Source organism: Giraffa tippelskirchi, chromosome 10 (genome assembly GCF_054371585.1).
Source record: "Giraffa tippelskirchi isolate mGirTip1 chromosome 10, T2T-mGirTip1v1.2.pri, whole genome shotgun sequence".
Taxonomy (NCBI): Eukaryota; Metazoa; Chordata; class Mammalia; order Artiodactyla; family Giraffidae; genus Giraffa; species Giraffa tippelskirchi.
In genome coordinates this window covers 18415701-18435324 of record NC_137284.1, presented here as the reverse complement: position 1 = coordinate 18435324, position 19624 = coordinate 18415701, and the positions used below count along the sequence as shown (strand labels likewise).

The 19624-nt window shown below is 45.2% G+C and overlaps 1 long non-coding RNA gene across 1 annotated transcript in view; it reads left to right on the top strand.

Moving 5' to 3' along the window:
• Positions 1–19276, top strand: part of LOC145522321 (uncharacterized) — a 174419-nt gene extending 155143 nt beyond the window's left edge. The window contains exons 8-13 of the long non-coding RNA XR_014065983.1: positions 736–811; positions 4480–4723; positions 5526–6257; positions 9082–9168; positions 9769–9895; positions 18918–19276. This is a non-coding gene — a long non-coding RNA (uncharacterized LOC145522321). The remainder of the gene's footprint in view (positions 1–735; positions 812–4479; positions 4724–5525; positions 6258–9081; positions 9169–9768; positions 9896–18917) is intronic.
• Positions 19277–19624: the final 348 nt, after the last annotated feature.

Below are 19624 nucleotides of genomic sequence, written 5' to 3'. Positions count from 1 at the left end.
GTGATGGCTTGATGAGGTTAGTCACCTTGCTTGTCGCCGCTGTGTTCTCCCTGCCGCGTGTTCGCCAGACTTACTTTCTGCCTGTGCCTTGTCATGAGGGCGGATGGAGAGGGATCGGAGAGGAAAGGAGGGGAGATGCTCCTAGGACGGAGCTGCGGGATATGCTGCCACTGCCCTTTTCTGTCCATCCTCCTGTAGGCCCTGGGTTGGCAGCTGCTGCTGCCTGCTCCCCCACCCCCGGGTCCCCCAGATGGAAGGAGGGAAGATTAACTCTCCCTGCATCTCCTGCCAGGGCTGTGTGGTGGATTAGGTTGGCAGACAGACCCAGATAGCTTCATCTTTGGGAGCTGGAAGATTTCTCAAGGTCATTCTGCAATGCACATATGTTTCTGAGTTGCTCTGGGAAGCCAACTGCTAGGTCCACTCAGATCCTGGGTTTCTGACTTATAAGAGGGATCCCTAAATGTTGCTACCACTGGCATTGCTTTTCATGTCAAACATTTTACAGAACCCTGCAAATTTCCCCATAATAAAACATTAAGGTATTATTAGTCCTTTTAATACTTATATTGTGCGAAATGAAAAATGACAAACAGCTATTGTAAAATTCGATACACATTTTATTTTGTACAAATACACATTTTATTTATGACAATATAAAATACTCTGGAAAATAAAATAAGTGTGGATGTTTTTGCAAAGTACTGATTTATTTTTTATTTTTTTATTTTTTAGGTGAGAGATGACACTTAATGCACACTCAAATTTGAAACTGCTTACAATAACTATATCCTTCAAGGGCCCTTGGCATGTAGGTTGGATAGTTTTGATTTATAATATAAAGCAAATAAAAATTGGGGGTGATTAAACCTGTGAGAATTCTTAGAAATAGACTTAACACTTTCTGGATGATTGGACTATTTGGCTGAATATTTATGCCAGGGGAGGACCAGTTGGGGAAATGCCTTGAATCCTCAGAAACACCTTTTCCATGGATTTCTTCTACCGTTCAGGCATTCTGGATTTTTCGTTAAAGTCCTTTTTCCCTGCTGGAGATAGCAAAGCTTTTTTTTTTTTTTTAATTGACTACAGTGAGGGTTACAAAAGTCATGCAAAACAGGACCATGGTGGATCTGCAGTGTATCAGAAAGGCTCTAAATTATTATTTGAATTTGAATTCTTTTTTTTTCTTCATTTTCAAGGTCTAGAAGGCCAACAAAGAGAGCTAAGGAGGACCCAGGGCTCAGAGAAATTATTGAAAAGAGAACAGATTATTGTAAAGATCAAGCATAGCTTGATGCCATCATGGCAGCATTTATTGAGCTCCTGCTATGTCAGCATCTTCACAGATATAAAATAACAAGGCATATGAACAATGTGTATGTCACTGCTATTGTTGTTTTCTGCACAACAGTGGGGAAGGGTAGTTATCTTTATTCCCATTGTTGAGAAAACACAAGCTCCATGTGGTATGACTTGCTCAAGGTCACATGTGGGAAATGGCAGAGCTGGACTCAGGTGCAGGTCTGATTCAGGATGAGATGCTGAGCGTACCTGTTCTGGCAGGGGCTCCCTTGTTCCTAAGTGTCACTTAAAAAGCAACTTGCTTCACAGCCGTGAGGGCTCACACTGCAGGTGTCGCTTTTGGTGGATGGCTGACTGCCCTACCTGCATCAGGATAGGAATCACTGGAGGTTCTGCCACCCAAGAAAAGAGGTGATGGAGAGTCTTCCCTTATGGAGCATTTTCCCAGATGTGGCAACTTGTAGAATCAGAGATACTAGTTTCAGTTTTAAAGGAAAGATCTGTGACCTCAGAACCAAGTTCTAGTCCGAGATACACCAGCGTTTGACTTTTCACAGGATATTTGACTTTCCTAGACCTCAGTTTTCCTTTCTATAAATTGATGATTCATTCAGTCATTAGGAAATTGAGTCTCAGACATTGGTCTAGCCTTGTGCTGGGTGGCTGTTCTCTGCCTTATAGGAACTCAATCCAGTGGCAGATGAATTAAAAATGAAATGATAATTCAGTGAAACAAGTGGAATAATACAGACTGAAAAACCTTTTACGGATACCTAATGAAATCGAGGAAGGTGTCTCAGAAAAGGTGACATTTGAATCCAATTTTGAAGACATACAAGGCTTCCCTGATAGCTCAGTTGGTAAAGAATCCACCTGCAATGCAGGAGACTCTGGTTTGATTCCTGGGTAGGGGAGATCTGCAGGAGAATGGAACGGCTACCCACTCCTGTATTCTTGGGCTTCCCTTGTGGCTCAGCTGGTAAAGAATCTGCCTGCAATGCAGGAGACCTGGGTTCAATCCCTGGGTTGGGAAGATCCCCTGGAGAAGGGAAAGGCTCTGCACTCCAGTATTCTTGCCTAGAGAATTCCATGGACTGTATATATAGTCCATGGGGTTGCAATGAGTTGGACACGACTTAGTGACTTCCACTTTGAATTGATCAGATGAGGAGTTCAATTCAGTTTACTTGGGATGTGTGTGTTTGTGTGTGTATTTGTATGTGTGTGTGTTTCTATTATGTACCTGTGCTAGGTTTTGGGTGAACAACTGTAAATAAGACAAATACCCCATCTCTAAGATGTTTAGTCTGATTAGGGAATGAGGTCACTCAGCGTGGAACATTAAAAGCTGCACTGAGCATACACAGGAGCACCTCCAACTCACCTAGGGCAGGAGAAGAATTTCAAGCAGGGGAAATGGCTGTGTCAAGGTGATGGAGGGTGAATGAACACCACAGGCACCAGTGCTGTGTTGATGGGTGAAATGTAGATTATAAGGCTGGGGAACCACCTAAGGGGTGGCAAGTAATGGGTCACCCATATTTAGGTAGAATTTTACCCTGATGTGATAGAGGACTTTAATCAGGGGAGCAGACTAAAGGAGAGCTTTTGGTGGGAAGAAGGGGGAATTTCTTCTGAAACTGGAAATAATAGCCCAGAGGAGAGAGTACAGGAGTAGGATACCCATATGGGAAGTTCTTGCAGTAGAAGCAGTAGGTGGGTTGGCAGATTGAAAATAGCTGATGCAGGAAATGGCTCTGAATTAGAAGAAACAATTCGCAGATTGATGAGGTTTGGGGGTAAAAGAAGGACTCAGGGTAAAGGGCAGAGTGAGAACAGTATCTAATTTTCCAAAGAAGAGAAGGCCTTATGGAGAAGTCCTGAGTCCCCACCTGGATGTATTCAGTGAGGTGCTCATTGCTCAGGCAGAGGTGTCCACTTGGTCAGGTGGGGATTCGTGGTCAGATCTCCAGAGAAAGGTCAGAGCTGGAGGTTTGGATTGGGTCAACATGACAGTGTGGGTGTACCTGTGGTGATGAGAAGGATGAGAGCGGAAGACCAATGATACCAGAGAAGGAGAAGTCTAGGGGTTACACTAAAGTGGGTTTGCTGTTAGGAGACTCAAAGAGAAAACCAGAGAACTTCGAGGAAGATCGAGAATGACTAAGATCCTGGAGGTTAACATAGGATGGGAAGTGAGCTAGAGAAGGGATGGAAATGGAAGATGAACCATTAGGTCAGCAGTTAGAGGATCGCTGCTGTCCTCACAAAGGACTAGCATCTCCCCTATGCATGTCATGAGGCTGTTCTGTGGGCTGATGAGCCAACACATGTGAAAACAATAGCCTATGAAATGCTGGACAAAGGTTAATTATGTGCTCCCTGCCTTCATCTCTTCTCCTTCCCCTTCTCCAATGTCACACACTTCTGAACACTATTTGCAGCTGCCAGCCCCTTCTAGAGAACAAAGCCACCTATATTGCTCATCCACCTCCTCCTATGCTGCTGCTGATCTTTATTTCTTTGTTTGTGCTGTTCACTCTTCCAAGAAAGCCTTGCCGACATCAGCTTGTATCTCATTAATCCCTGCAGATCCTTTGGGACTGATTTTTAGCAACTCCTCCAAGAAGCCTTCGCTGATTCTCAGCAGTGGAAACCACTCGCTCATTCCCTCCCACTAGGTACCCAAGGTTGGGTAAAATGTCCCTCCTCTGGTCTTCCCTGACACCCAGTGCCTCTCAGTATCATCATACATTCTTGTTCACCGTTCACTGTTTGTATGTGTGTGGGTGCATGCTCAGTCATGTCCAACTCTTTGTGACCCCATGAATTGTAGCCCACTGTCCATAGAATTTTCCAGGCAAGCATACTGGAGCGGGTTGCTATTTCCTATTCCAGGAGATCTTCCCCATCCAGGGATCAAACCCGCATTTCTGTGTCTCTTGCATTGGCAGGAAGATTCTTTACCACTGTAACACCTTGTGTAGCATGTTCGTTTAATGTCCATGATCTATGTTCTTTTTATCAGCAGCAACTATGTCCTATCTCTCTCAGAGTCCCCACATAATAGCTCAAGGCCTGACACTTAATAGATCCTCCATGAAGAGTTGTTGAACATGAATGAGCAAATAAGATGCAGACACCCAGGAGTTGTTTTTCTTTTCTTGCAACCAGAACACTCAACCTCTGAAGAACAGCCCTGGACCACTCACCTAAGAAGCAAAGCATTTGGTGGGTAGCTGTGACCAGACTGGCTGGCAGCGCTAATTAAAACATTCAGCCCACGCATATGTAAATCCAGAAACAGCATGCCAGGGAAGATAACTCCTGATCCGAACTCATCCCCAGAGCTTTTCCTGAGCCCAGCTGTTTAGAAGCAATCTGCAGCATGGCCACTTGATAAAATTATTTCTGTTTGGTAAGTGTGAGTGGGCAGGCAGGCGTGTGAAACCGGGACAATCAAGGGGTAGGAGCTGATGGGAAGTCGAATCGCAGAAGCTTTGGGAATGAAAGCACCATGAAAAAAAATCCCTAGGGACCTCATCAAGTTTGGGGTTAGAGAGCATGAAAAGAGGAAGGCGTATCTGATTGTTACATTCTCCTTAGACTCTCAGACTTTAACGCTCGGTGCAGCATCTAGTCACAAACACGTTTCGTAGACACAAACCTGAGACAAATCCTCTTGCAGCCCTTCGCCTTCCAGAGCTGGTATGTAACTCCTTCCAGTCACCAGTTTCAACACAGAGAAAGCCTGGAAGTTTATTTGGCACAGGGGGTTGTCTTCTGAGAATCTGAGATGCTGTCTTCTGAGAATCTGAGAAGCACAGTGCTTGAGAGATGGAAAGAGAGAGATTTGGGTCCTTGTTCCAGCTCTAAGGCAAACTGGCCACATGATCCCCTGCGAATCCCTTGGCTCCTCCCAGTCTCTGTCCCCTCACCCTTAAAATGAGTGATTTGAAACTAAGATCTCTAGAGATTCTTCTTACACCATGGCTATGGTGATGCTCTCAGTCTACAGGTGAGAGCTGTGCTAAGTCCAAGTTCATACAGAGAGGGTGAGTCAGACCCAGACACATCTACAGGAATACTATCTCCTAAGTTACGGGTTTGGACCACCCTCTTCCCTTTAGGCTCAGCCCCTGGTTTGTCATGTCCATAGTTCCCCCATCCCCACCCTGTGTTGTTTACTTGGCTGAAACTCTGTTATCTTCCTTCACCAGGCCTTTGAAGAATCCCTTCTTTCTTGGTCTGGCTTTTGGCCATGTTCCTGGGCAGTTGTGAACAACTACTCAGGCGATGGCCTGGCCTGTCACGGAGTATGTACAGAGAGGAGAAGAAAAATGGAAATCTGGTACATTTATGCCAGTGCGGCCTCATGGAACCCACACAGCTCTCTGCAGCTGGACACAAACTGGGTCAGGAGAACCATCCAAAGTGCCCTCTGGAAGTGCCCGTGGGGTTTTCCATCACAGAGTCAGAAGTGGAGGAGCTCCCCCCTGCACACAGGGCTCCATCTGTCCTGCTGTCCTCAGGCTTCTTCAGTCAATGGGAACATCCTCCATTCTTTTTAGCTGCACAGGGGGTGGTCAGAGTTTTCAGGGGCTCAGAAGACCAGAAATCCCTCCTGTTCCTTGAGAGAGAATGCATGACTCGATGACCCTCTAAGAAGGGTCTTGCTTTACGTGTGTTTCGTTCTAGATTCTCAGTTGCCAGCATTCTAACCTCAGCCTTTATCATCTGTGTTCAAGGAAGTCAGCAGAGGATCAGCAAATAGTGGGACTCCATGGGTTTTATTCAATAATTGTAATGCATTTAACCAATATTTATTAAGCGACCACTATGTGCCAGTCCTTCTGCTAGATGCCAGGAATACAAAAATGAGTAAGCCTTAAACTCTGGCGTTCAAGGTTCTGAATCTAGTTAGAGATTCACCTTCATAAAAGCAGTATGAGGTAGGTATTATTGATCCCTGTTTTACAGAAGGGGACATCAAGCCAAAAAGTGATTCAATGTATGTCTTAAGGTCGTTCAGCTCCTCTGTTAGAAAGTAAGGATGCAGGCTGCACAAGTTGGTGTGTCTGGGAGAAGAAATCCGAGTGAGCGACTTACCCCAAGAATGTGCCAGAGGTCTCCATCCCACCTCTTCGAGGGGACAGTCTGGTCTGTGAATTTCCTCTGCTTCTGGTGGGGGAGGGGGAAAATGATCCGTACTCCAGACCTAAAATCTCAAAACAGCTCTGCAGAGAGGAGATAACTATAAACAGGCATAGGGTGAAGTAACTCAGCAAAGGCATAATGAAGCCTATTCTCCGAGGCTATGGTGGGAAGCCCTGCTCTGCTCACCTCTCTGATAAGTGCTCACTGATAACTATGTATTACCTCTCAGAATCACAGGCAGTAATTACTAGACAGGAATTTAGTCTGAAAGGTGAGATGAGAGAGATTGGAGCTGGTTTGCTTTGCTTCTCTCTCCCATGGCTCATGTTGTGGACAGAATGTTGTGTATCCTTCTTCATCTAAAGGGTGGGATGAATTTGGGAATTCTAGGAGCCTTATGTCTGATTGCTGAAAAGCCTCCAACACCAACATCGAGTGCTAGTACTGACCTATTCCAGATGCCTTTACAAACAACCAAAGTAAGATATTAGACAAATTCAATCTAATTCCACCACTGCCTCATTAAAACAAAGCTATTTTGAGGGTCCCAGTCCCAGACCTTCAACCCATGGGAAGACCCTCACCTGATCCTGGTCACCTGGTAGGGATTTTTCATTTTCATTTTTGTTTTCTTTCTTTTTTTTTTTTAAATTGAAGTATGGTTGATCTACAATGTTGGGTTCATTTCTGCTGTACCGTTTCATTTCTTGATTTGGCTCTTATTGCCCGAACCTCGTTGTGTTTTGTTCCATGGCTACTGCTATTTTGGGTCTGTGAAGTCATTTCTTAAGTGAGGAAGTGTGGTCAGACACGAGAGCCCACATTCAGGAGCTTCAGCAGCTCCCCTGGCAAACGAGACACATAGAGCTTATCCAATCTCCCCACTTTGCTTTCCAGGAGGCATCTGAGCTGATTTCCAAAGGGGGATATGACAGGGTAGGGTGGGACCTTTGTGTTGGTCTCTGGGGCCACTTGGCTGACTTTCTGAATAGGCAGGTCAGGACCCCAGGTGGCAGGAAGGTACTCTGCAGGCTTGAGGCACTAAGCCTGGAGGAGAAGGCACGCTGGTTCTGAACATCTCTGCAGCTATCAGCCAGCGTGGGCTCATGACGCTCTTGAACCTCTGCTTGGGCAGGAACTGGTTTCCCTGACCTTAAAGACTGCTCAGCAACTGTCCCCACAACAGGGCATCCATTCTAACCTCAGGCCCCAGACACATAGGCAGGGCATCTCCGGCAAGCCCATGCCGGCCCACCCTGCTCCCCTCCTTCCTGCTCCTGCTATAATTGGGAAAATGCCTTCCTGTCTTAGAAATGCATGGGCGCAGAAGATGATTGGGGACTGAGGGCTAAACCCATGATTCCTATTCTACTCGACCCTGTTGTTTATTTTCCACGGAAACTAAATAATGGATCTAAAATGTTTGCTGTTATTTTAAGGAGCTGCTGATGCATGATAGACATCTTCGGAAACTTCTATTTAGATTCATGATTCTGCTTCAGATGCAACCATTGTCTCCCCTCTTCCCCCTCCCTTACTTTTTTTTTTCTTTTGCAAGATCTTTGCAAGGGAAAAAGGCCCTTGTGTATCCAGGAGTTTCAGCAATGTTTTCCTTCATCTTGAAGTGGAGTCACCAGCTTTGGGCTGGGACCCTGTTGATGATGTCAGGACATGAACTTCAGAGTCGTCAGTCCCATCCCTAATTCCAGGGGCTCTGGTGCTCTGATAGCACCTGTTTTTCTCTTTGTGCCCTGGATGCATGAGCACTGAGGAGAGACTTAGCCGTAATTATACAGGAATTGATGACAGAGTTAAAATTCTAATTGTTTGATTTGATTCTTATGATTCTTGATTCTTATTACTTTGGGTTTAACTCTCAGACCATGAACATAAGGATGGAGACTCCAAAGGGAAAAAAAAATATTGAATTCATTAAAAGTCTACATTATAATTATTTGTGACTTCCCAGGTGGCGCTAGTGGTACAGAACCCATCTGCCAATGCAAGAAATGTAAGAGATGTGGGTTCAATCCCTGGGTCAGGAAGATCCCCTGGAGGAGGGCATGGCAACCCATTCCAATATTCTTGCCTGGAGAATCCCATGGACAGAGAAGCCTGGCAGGATAGGGTCCATAGGACCACAAAGAGTCAGACATGACTGAAACTATTTAGCAAGCACGCATAGAATTATTTACACAGTTTTGGGGTTTGTAGGGAACTTCGTATTTACTCCAACCTCCTATAACTACTGGTAAAGAAACTGAGTGTTCAAGTGTCTGCCTAGCTCAAGGTCATCCGATCAGGGGGTGACAGACCTAGCCTGGGAAGCAGACATCTCAGACTGGTGCTCTTGACTCCTGTCTCCCTGGGCTTGTGATTTTTGCAAGAAACGAGACTTGATGGGCATATTTGGCTATTTGGATTGTGCATGCTTCCCTGATAGCGCAGTTGGTAAAGAATCCACCTACAATGCTGGAGACCGCAGTTTGATCCCTGGGTGGGGAAGATTCCCTGGAGAAGGGAAAGGCTACCCATTCCAGTATTCTGGCTTGGAGAAGTCCATGGGGTCGCAAAAAGTCAGACACGACTGAGTGACTTTCACTTTCACTTTTGATGCAGACAATCCCTTGACGTGTACTGTGTGTGATAGACTCTAATGACCACATTGTTTAGAAGACATGGCCCCTGCCTCCTGGTGGCTAGAAGGTGAGTGGCCCCTGGGCTCACTCATGCACCTCCTCCGCTCTCTAAAGCAGGGATTCTGAGCCAGGACCTTTTGTGTAACCACCAGAGGACATTTAAAAGAATGCATCCCCAACCACTGAATGCAAATCTCTGTGGGGAAGTCAGAGGCACGTGTAATTTGTGCGCCCTCCACAGGAGGACTTGAGGAGGCCCACGGCTCAGAGTCCCAGCTCTACCACTGCCTGATGATTGATGGGGATGGTTAGAGAAACGCATGGAATCTGGCCAGTGGGAGGGAGGTGGCGAGAGGGAGTTGCTGTGGTCGTCTGGAGGAAGTCTCCAGGACAGAAGAAGACTGGTGTTACTCTCTTTCCTAATCTCACCTGGGAGATGACTTGTTTGATGTCCGCATGGAGGGATGTGAGACTAGGATGTCTATATAAAATATGATCCATTCTCTCTGGTCCTGTGTCTTAGCCCTCAGAGCTTCCAGGAATAATAACATGGGATGAACGGTCACGTGACACTTGGATCTCTCCCCAACAATGCACCATAATGCTCTGATTTATGTCAAAAGGTAAAACCTAAGAATCCTCCCTTATTCTCTATTTTGTGTTCCAGACTTAACATTGGAAGATAAGTCTGAGTTGGAGGGAGCCCGTGGTTCTCACTCAGAGACGGTCAGCATGAGTCAAAGGCTGTTTGCAGTTTCTAACCTCTAGGATGAAAGGCTCTCCCATGGAGGAAGGTGAATTTCCCCCCTAATCTGCTTCTTATCTGGTTCACAGTTCAGCACTCTGCTGTTAGGAGACTCCGGTGAAGCTTCTGAACAAGTGGAATGGGGCAGGCTTCTCTCCTGGAAGCCTGATCACGCTGTGGTCAGGCTTCCACCTGCAGGAACCCGGGGGAGAGGATGCCAAAGGGGGCAGGGCAGACAAGCTTGGCTCAGAGCCACTGAGGTGCATCCTCAGATGGGCTACCTGCCACCCATGCTGTCGGTGCCTGGATCAGGGTGGCAGCAGAAGTGAGGGGGAAGAGAGAAACAGAGAGGGACTGCAGTGGAAGGAAGCTGGGGGAGTACCTCGAAATAGAGATTGTTTCCAGACAAAAATCAGCACTCTGTCCTCAGGCTCGGTGAGTGAGGGCCTCTGGGTCTACTAGGAATGGAGAGCATGCCGGTTCTGGTGTGGACTGGGTATGTTTGGTGTGATCTGGACTGTCCTAGCTGGGGTTTCCCCTGGAGGAAATGACAGTAAGAAAACAACCACAGTCTCATTTTCAGGGCCAGGTATTTTCCTATGGAATAAAATGTGAGTCGTATTTGACTGCCAGGTATACACTTGCCAGGTATCCGCTTGTTTCAAATTCAACTGAAATGCTTTCTATGGGACATTCACTCACGGTGCCCCAGTCCTGGTTTCCTATTCTATTACCCACCCATCACCCCCCCTACACACACACTAAGTCTGACTTTTATATTATTGCCCTTTATCATGGGCTCTGTTGCCATCTGAGCCCTCTGCCATATTTGTGAGCCCACACAGTGACTGTTGGGGGAGGCGTTGTTAGTACTCCTCTTTCTACAGGTGGAGAAGCTGAGGCTGACAGAGCTCTGATTTGGCTGGTTTTTCCTAGATGTTCAGTGTCACATGCAGAACGTAAACCTTGGACTAGCAAATGGAACAGCATTTACTCTTTCAGCCCACAAGCAATACAAAGTCTGGGACTTCACTGCCCAGCCCACCCCACCCAATGTCCCACTTTCTTTCTCCTGACCCTCTCCTATACACGTGCACACACAGACAGACACAGGCTGTGTTAGCCTCCTTGGGCCTGGAAGTACCCTAGTACATCTCTCTTCTTCCTCCTTAGGCCCAAAGAAACTCAGAAACTAAGGGGGAAGGTTTGCATCTCTCTAGTAATTAGTGAGGGGCTTCCCTGGTTGCTCAGTGGTAAAGCACCCATCTTCAAATATAGGAGACACAGGAGATGCAGGTTTGATCTCTGGGTCAGGAAGATCCCCTGGAGAAGGAAATGGGAACCCACTCCAGTAGTCTGCCTGAGAAATCCCATGGACAGAGGAGCCTGGGGGGCTACAGTCCATGGGGTCGCAAAGAGTTAGACACAACTGAGCACGCATGCAAGGGAGTGAGAGTATTAGTGATGTAGAGCATCTTTTCATATACCTGTTGACCATTCTTATGTTGTCTTCAGAGAAATATCCGTTCGATTCCTTTGCCTCTTTTTAAACTGAGTTGTTTGCATTTTTGCTATTGCCTTGTAGGAATTCCTCCATTTTCAAGAAACAGAATAGAATGGTGGTTGCTGGGAGTCAGTGGGGAGAGATGGGAGTGCTGTTGAGTGAGTAGAAAGTTTTAGTTATGGGAGATGAATGCATTTTAGAGATTCACCATGCAGCATTGTGCCTCGAGTTAACAATGAAATATGTCCTTAAAAATTTGTTAAGAGGGAGATCTCAAGTATTTTGCCATAATAATAATAATTATTACAATAATAATAGCAACAAAGAAGGAGAAGAAGAGAGTAAGAAGGGAAAAGTTGGGCCCAAGAGGAAAATGATGGAATTTACACCCTGTTTCTCAGAATGTTCAGACAGGCAACAAAAACCTAGAATTGTTCGATTTGGAATCTATACACCCTTTACCCTTCTCCGTCTTATTATCACAGATTAAACCAGTGCTGGTGTTTAAGAAAATGTTTCCTGAAAGAAATAAGAGCTGCAAGTGCAGAAAGTTTAACAATAGCTAGATTTGGCATTGAGCTCCCGCAATACTGGTGTGAATATGCACATATTCTGGGGATGCTGTTAAGGTTTCAAGATCCCTCTTAGCTTTAAAATTTGCATGCGTGTCCTCTTGGGAGTTCACCTCACTGGGACCTATGGCCACCTGTGCAGGTCATCCAGCAGCAGGTAATGGGCAATCCTGGCTGATGGAAATTGTAGCTTTGCCCTCTACTGCGCACAAAGCTGCTGGGCCCAGATTACTTTCTGCACAAGTGTAAACCGTGAACCTGTCATCCTGACCCTTCAGGCTAACGTAGCTCAGAGGTCTGACCTTCGTTATCACCCATGCCAAGTGTTTTCTGTGATGAAAAAAGAATGTGTGTTTACTTCCCTTGGCGAATCATTCTTCTCCCTTACTGAAGGCCACGGGTCACCTTCTGGATGGCAGTGAAGTGTGGGAAGGCTAAACGGCCACCGGGATGGGGCCTGCTGGGGTCCTGGGTCAGATCCAGAACAGAGCGTGACCCCCCCTCTTGTTGTCCTTAAGGACGGATTCATCTTGAGGGGCTCATGCACAGTAACATTAGCTAAAACATCATTTCACAGCCGTAGGGCAGATTGTCGTTCATGTCAGGGACAAATTATACATTCACACTGCCCCTGTTTTTCTCCTGTTCTGACTTGGATGTTGGACCACCCCTCCCGCCTCCTTGTTTGACAGTTCTTGCAGGTGAGAGTGAAAGCAGAAATTGTTGTTGTTGTTTCATCGCTAGATTGTGTATGACTCTTTTGTGACCCCGTGGACTGTAGCTCGTAAGATTCCTCTGTCCATAGAATTCTCAAGGCAAAAATACTGGATGGAGTAGGTTGTCATTTCCTTCTCCAGGAGGTCTTCATGACCAGGGCTCAAATCGGCGTCACTCGCATTGTCAGGCGAATTCTTTACCACTGAGCCACTGAGGAAGCCCGGAAGTAGCAAGAGACCCCGCAAATACCCGAGGAGGAGATAAGATGGCTTCTCTGGTGTTCCAGCATCTTCCTGCCTCACCTAGGCTTGGCTCATGACTCCTTCAGGGAACTGACTGGGCCCACCGAGGGACTCAGCCAGGGTGTGGACTGTGAGGCACGTGAAAGGATGGCATTTTCTTGATAGGATGTGAGAGGGGAGACCAGGAGCCAGAAACAGTCTGGCACCAAGGAGCTGACCTAAAGATGGAGTGGATTTGGAAGTAAGTCCAGTCAAGAATAAAAATGTGTGTTCATCTGAGAACCGGAAGCAGAAATGAGTTCTGATTAGACAGAGTGGTGCTTGCGCAGCAGATAATGGACGAACGAATGCCTATGTAGCCTAGACTGAGACCTGATGGTGGCAGAGTTCAGCCTTGGCTCCTGTTAGGGTAACATGGCTCCCTCTCCTTCCCTTACAAAGCCCCTCCCTCAGCTCCAGCCACACAGACACCTTTCAACCTTACAGCCTCTCACCCACAGCCCTGCCAGTTCTTCACATCCTCTCTTCTCTCTTCCTGGAACATTCTACATCCAACCTCATGACTTGGCTACTCATCGTCTTCATTTCAGCCACTGGGCTAACTGTCACATCCTCTAGAATCTTCCCTGACCACCATCCCCTCCTCAGTTTTAGTTAGATGTGTCCTGCCTCTGCCCTGATAACTCCTGTATCTTTTCTGTCTCAGCATCGTCAGGTCTCACTTTTTTTAAAAAAATTAATTTATTGCAGTAAGATTGATATGCAGTGTTATGTTAATTTCTGCTGTACACTAAAGTGTGGTATATCTATATACATTCAGTTATACATCTATATACATTCTTTTTTATATTCTTTTCCATTGTGGTTTATTATAGGATATTGACTAGTTTGTCAGGCCTCTTTACAACTGTCTTATTAATTTTTACTGGAGTCGGGAAGATTCCCCTGGAGAAGGAAATGGCAACCCACCTCAGTGTTCTTGCCTGGGAAATCCCATGGACAGAGGAGCCTGGTGGGCTACAGTCCATGGGGTCGAAAGGGTAGGGCACAACTGAGTGACTAGCACTTAGACATAGTGTCAAATAGTGTTTGTTCACTGTTATTCTCCCCCAATAGACTGTGAGGACCAGGAAAGCAAGAAGCCATGTCTCTATTGATTCTCCAGTACCTAGACCAGTACTTCCCACCAGTAAATTACCAACACATTTTTATTTCTTCTTCTGAGGCACTTTCTTTCCCCCGCCCCAGAGAGCATGCCAAACATGGTTTTGCACAAGATAGATCAAGTCTATCACTATCCATGATCCCTCTATTGTCCAAAGGAGTAAGTTTTGTCTCCTCCACAGTCCAGAAGCCCTTGAGGACAGAAGCTGTGTGTTCTGTTCATCTCTCTCTCTCCCTCCATAGGCTACTTCCTTCTACAAAGTCCGGCAGAGTGCTGAACTCACACTAGATGCTCAATAAAAAGTGGTATTTGATTGCAGTGCTTGACTATTGGAAAGAAGGCATTACCTCTGCTTTAAGGGATAAAACAATTCGCTTCAAACTTGTCTGAGTGTTTGGAATTAGACAAGAGTCCTCTTTAAAACAGGAAAATAGGGCTTTAATAGGTCCTATTAGAAAATAAAGAGGGTCTCGCTCTCTTTCTTTCCTACAGAAGATGAAGCAGGCGTTTTGTTCGGTTGGAAATGCTGTCTGGAGCAAACAACCCTCGGGACTTGAGTGGGATGATTTGGCCACTGGAGGGCTCTTACATTTTTCCATGGAATGCAATTGAAACCTATTCAGAGTGACTAAGTAATTAATGCCACGTTTTACCAAGTGTGCTCCCCAGCTCCTCTCACAACTTTTTGAAAATGCAGAATTTCAAGAAGAGCAGACTTAATTGACTGCGTGTTTTGCTTCTTCAACAAAAACATGAGATGAATAATTTCCCCACATCATGGCTTTACATTTCCCCATAAATAGGGCATCTGTTAACATGGATTATTATGTATGCAATGCTAAAGTGATTAGGCTCAAACACTCACCCCCAAAGCTAACTTTTTAAAAGGAATGACTCATGAAAAAATGAAAATGAGAATCAAGGGAGAAAAAGATACTAAGTGGTAAGCCTGAAACGGTGAGAAGTTAGGAAGAAGTGTGAAATTTTGGAGTCAGAGGATGAATACCAATTGTTTAGCAGCATTTATCATGAGCCCACTATATGTTAAGCACTGAGTAAGCTAGTAGGCATACAAATAGCAGCTAATAACAGTAACAGTAGCAGCCTAGCTCAGTAAAGGTCAGGATTCTGTCTTGTTGACAACTAATCCTAGAACCCTAGATCAGAGCCTGACCTGCAGTAGATACACAGTAGTATTAACTCTACAGGGAATTATTTTTTAATTTACTTTTAATTGAAAGATAGTTGCTTTACAGTATTGCATTGGTTTCTACCGAACATCAACATGAATCAGCCATAGGTTTACCCATGTCCCCTTCCACTTGAACATCCCTCCCACCTCCCTTGCCATCCCACCCCTCTAGGTTGTTACTGAGCCCTGGTTTGAGTTTACAGGGAATGTTTTTTAATTAATTAATTTTTTGTTGTGCTGAGTCCTTGTTGCTATGTGACCTACTCTCTAGTTGCAATGAACCAGCTTCTCATTGTGGTGGTTTCTCCTGTTGCAGAGCACAGGCTGTAGGGTACGTGGGCTCAGGAGTTGTGGTTCGTGGGCTCTAGAGTGCAGGCGCAATAGTAGTAGTGCATGAGCTTAGTTGCTCCATGGCATGTGGGATCTTCCTGGACCAGGGAGCAACCCCTGCATTGGCAGGTGGATTCTTTAAAACTGAGCCACCAAGGAACCCCTACAGGAAATATTTTATGAACATCTCATATATGCCTTGGATTGTTTTAAGAACTTGACATATGTTGTAATTTTTAATGCTTATGATAATATAAGATCAGTAGTAGCACTCCCCTAGTTTTACAGATGAGGACACTGAAGCCAAGTGGGATTAAGTTGCCTGAGCTCACTAGAGATGGAACAAAAACCAAAATCTGTCTGACATCAAGTCTGATATAAAAATGTGCCTCCAATCATTAAACTGTGCTCTGGAAAGATAATATTTCTGCAATTTGGGTGTTCACACCTAGTGCTGGAAATAAATGTGCAAGCAAGTAGCCAAAATATAAGTAATACCACTGGAGAAAGACACTTCTATTGTCTGCTAAGAACTTCTGGAAAAGCTTCACATAGGAGTTATCATTTGATTTGGTTCATAAGAGGATGTAAATAGAGACACAGCTGACCCCCAAGGTGATATAGACTTTTGTTGTCATGGTAATTTGGGATAATCCGTTATGAGACAAACACTTATCTTGTTTTTGCTGCTGAGGTGGGGCTTCCTAGGTGGTGGTAGTGGCAAAGAACCTGCTTGCCAATGCAGGAGACGCAGGGGATGCTGATTCGATCCCTGGGTTAGGAAGATCCCCTGGAGGAGTAAATGGCAACTTACTTCAGTATTCTTGCCTGGAGAATCCCATGGACAAAAGAGCATGGCAGGCTACAGTCCACGGGGTTGCAGAGTCAGATACAACTGAAGTGACTTAGCATAGCATCAGTTCAGTTCAGTCACTCAGTTGTGTCCGACTCTTTGCAACTCTCCGGACTGCAACTTGCCAGGCTCCCCTGTCCATCACCAGCTCCCGGAGCTTGCTCAAACTCATGTCCATCGAGTTGGTGATGCCATCCAACCTTCTCATCCTCTGTTGTCCCCTTTTCCTCCTGCCTTCAATCTTTCCCAGCATCAGGATCTTTTCTGATGAGTCAGTTCTTCACATCAGGTGGCCAAAGTATTGGAGCTTCAGCTTCAGCATCAGTTCTTCAAAGGAATAGCATAGCATAGCATGTGATAAGAAGGCTTATTTCAAAGTGTCATAAAGAGAGGTTTTGGATAATTTTAACTTTTTTGAAGTACAGTATACATATTGCATGGTGCACATGTAGCAAGGAGTACAGTAAATGAATCTTCAGAGACTGACCATAGAACAAGAAACACAACCGTACCTGCATCTCAGGAAACTCTTCAATGCCCTATATTAGTTTCCTAGGGCAGCTGTTATAAATTCCCAAAACATGGCTGGCTTGAAACAACAGAAATTTATTCTCCCACAGTTCTGGAGGCCAGAAGTCTGAAATCAAGGTGTCAGCATGGTTAGTGTCTTCTGAGGCTCTGAGGCAGAATCCAATCCATGCCTCTGCTGGCTTCTGGTGCCGGTCAGCTATCCTGGACATTGCTTGTTGTGTAGAGGCATCATTTCAACCTCTGTCTCCGCCTTTCCTTTTGTGTGTCTCAAATCCCCCTCTCCTTTCTAAGGACATCATCCATTGGATTTAGGGCCACTTCAATCCAGGATGGGGCTTCCCAGGTGGTGCTAGTGGTAAAGAACCTGCTTGCCAAAGTAGGGGACACAGGGGGTGCTGGTCTGATCCCTGTGTTTGGGAAGATCGCCTGGAATAGGAAATAGCAGCTCACTCCAGTTTTCTTGCCTGGAGAATCCCATAGACAGAGGAGCCTGGTGGACTACAGTCCATGGGGTCACAAAGAATTGGATACAACTGAAGCGACTAACACAAATGCACACAATCCAGGATGATCTCATCTTGAGATCCCTAGTTAAATCTCCAGGGACCTCATTTCCAAATAAGGCCACATTCACAAGTGTTGGGGTAAGGACGTGGGCATTCCTTTCTGGGTTGCAGTTTAACTCCCTAGAGGTCTCTAGCCACACTTTCCCCAAGGGCAACACTGTCAACACTGTCCTGATTTTTAATAGCTTTCCCTTTTTGTTTTGTTTTTTACTTCGCATAAGAGGAATCATAAAGTTTGTACTATTTGTACTTGGCTTTTTTCTCTCAAATTTATATTTGTGAGATTCATTCACATTATCGCCTATAGCTCTAGAAAATGCATTATCATGGCTGTATAGTATTTCCTTGTGTGAACATAACATAGTTTATCCATTATACCATTACAGATATTCAGGTAGTTTTCTTTGGTGCTATTCCAAATAACACAGCTCTGACATCTTTGTACATTTTTTAAGGTGAACTTATGCATGGATTTATATTGGGTATGTATTCAGGAGAGAAATTGTTAGGTCATAGGGTATGTGATGATCAGCTTTAGGAGAACTGCCAAACAGTTTTCCAGGGATGAGAAGGATACAGATGGGGTGGAGGGGAGAACCATGAGTGGTACCTACAGACCCTGGCAGATCCTGAATGTGTTGTGTGGGAGAAAGGGAGTTTGTCAGTGATGACTTCCTTATTTCCAAAGTCTCTAGGATGCTGTGTCCAGGGCAGCGGTATTGGAGTGAACTTAACTTACCATTTTCACGCCTACACTTGGATGGGGTGTGTTTGGATTAGCATGTATGCTATCCTGCTGAATTTGTCAAAGGGTTTTGGTCTGAGACACTGAAAATATCTTATCACCAATGTGTGCATCTCTCAACATTGGACAGAGAGCCCTGAGACGACCTGGAAATGTGCCCTCACCTCTGTATTTCTACACATTAGGGTGGAGAGGAAAGTGAATCTAGACTCATTCAACCAACATTTGAGAATGCATTATAAAACAAAATCTTAGCACTCTGTTATTTTGATCACAAGCATGTCCAGGGAATTAGGGCAGTCTGGAGAAGGAACCACTTGATCTGACTATAGGGCTGGCAGGGAGAATGATGGTGGGTAACATTTCAACTGGGTTTTGACAGATGAGTAGGAGTTCTCAGCAGGAGAAAGAGCTTGGGAATTGAGGCTGGAGAGTGGACTTGGGTGATGGTCAGGAAGGTAGAAGGTCATTCCCAGGAGAGGAAATAGCATATGCAAAGACACCAAGGAATGAAAAATAGTAGCCCAAAGGTAAATATTGTGCTCTTCTGGTGTACCAAGTCCTGGGCTAACCATTGGATTGGATCTAAGTTGCTTCACTGAACCCTCTCTACAACCCATCAAAGTGGGTACACTTATTATTTTCATTTTCCAGATGAAAACAACTGGAGCTGAAAGAGGTCAAGCTTTTCAATCCAAGGACACACAGCTGGAGACAGGAGAGGAGTTCTGACTCCAGAGCTTAGAGTTTGAATCACTGTGAGCTCCCTTACCTCTGAGAAAGAAGTTGGGAATGGTGTGGACACTAATGCATGCTTACATCTTGCTCACAGTGACATCATGGCAGGTGAACACTTCACCCTCAGCCATGACTCTGGACAACAGACCATACTGCAAAAATCCTCTTCCAGTCCATGCCCGGAGAAATAGGAGTGTCATGTTAAGACTTTGAAAAATGCTGGTGACATTTGCCTGCCTATGTTGGTTCTTGAGAATAAAAATATCCTGCCTTGACCTCCTCATTTAACCCTTTCCCCTGGGCTCAGCATCCCTCGATTTTGTCTCTGCTCCATTTTTTTTTCCTCTTTGAAGATGCATCAGGTCTCAAGTTCAGCTTAATCCAACTGCTAGATGTATTATTCATTTCTGTGCTTTAATGATGTGATAAGGTTTCTGGAAATAGGAAAAGGCTCATTAAACTGTCATTTGAATATAGATCACACCTAAATTCTAAGGAAGACAAAGTCTGCCAGTCGAGCATGCATTTGCCTTCTCAACACAGCTCTCTGCAAACTGGGAAGGCAGGATGAAGCTTTTCAAAGACAAGATCCTCCAGATTACCATGTTTTCATGATTTATTCT